General features: G+C 29.2%; 1 non-coding gene across 1 annotated transcript; it reads right to left on the reverse strand.

Annotated features, from left to right (window-relative positions):
• Positions 1-175: 175 nt before the first annotated feature.
• On the reverse strand, positions 176-286 carry LOC140970475 (small nucleolar RNA R71). Its single transcript, XR_012174141.1, has one exon. It is a non-coding gene; the product is annotated as a small nucleolar RNA R71 (small nucleolar RNA).
• Between the last annotated feature and the right edge of the window lie 492 nt (positions 287-778).

Raw genomic sequence — 778 nt, forward strand, 5'->3', positions numbered from 1 at the left:
GTAACACTTATAATGATCAAAATTGTAGCATGGATATTGTTCGATCAAAGCTTTTCCCTTTTTCTTTAAAAGATAAAGCTAAAACATGGCTACAAAATTTGAGATCAAGTTCAATAAGATCATGGGAAGAAATGCAACAACAATTTCTCAAAAAGTTTTTTCCTTCCCATAGAACAAACTCTTTTAAAAGACAAATTACTACTTTTTCTCAAAAACAAGGAGAAACATTTTATCAATGTTGGGATAGATATAAAGAATTACTTAATACATGCCCACATCATGGTTTTGAAACATGGAGAATAGTTTCTCACTTTTATGAAGGTGTAATACCTAAAGATAGGCAAATGATAGAATTCATGTGTAATGGAACTTTTGAAGATAAAAACCCAAATGAAGCTATGGAGTATTTGGATTCATTAGCAGAAAATGCTCAAAATTGGGATAATATAGGCACCATAGAACCACCAACAACTAAAATCAATAATTCAACAAATGGGGGTGGTATTTATAATCTTAAAGATAATAGATATTCAAGCTAAACTTGCATCTTTAGCAAGAAAAATTGAGTCATTAGAAATGAAAAATAGTGGTCAATTAAAAAGTATTCAAGAAATTGTTTGTCTTATATGTGATACACATGATCATGCTACAAAAGATTGTCCAACATTACCTTCATTTAAAGAATGTCTCCATGAACAAGCAAATTATGTTAACAATTATAAAAAACCAATAGTAGATCCTTTTTCAATATCATATAATCCTGGATGGAAAAATCATC

Source organism: Primulina huaijiensis, unplaced genomic scaffold (genome assembly GCF_012295235.1).
Source record: "Primulina huaijiensis isolate GDHJ02 unplaced genomic scaffold, ASM1229523v2 scaffold6083, whole genome shotgun sequence".
Taxonomy (NCBI): domain Eukaryota; kingdom Viridiplantae; phylum Streptophyta; class Magnoliopsida; order Lamiales; family Gesneriaceae; genus Primulina; species Primulina huaijiensis.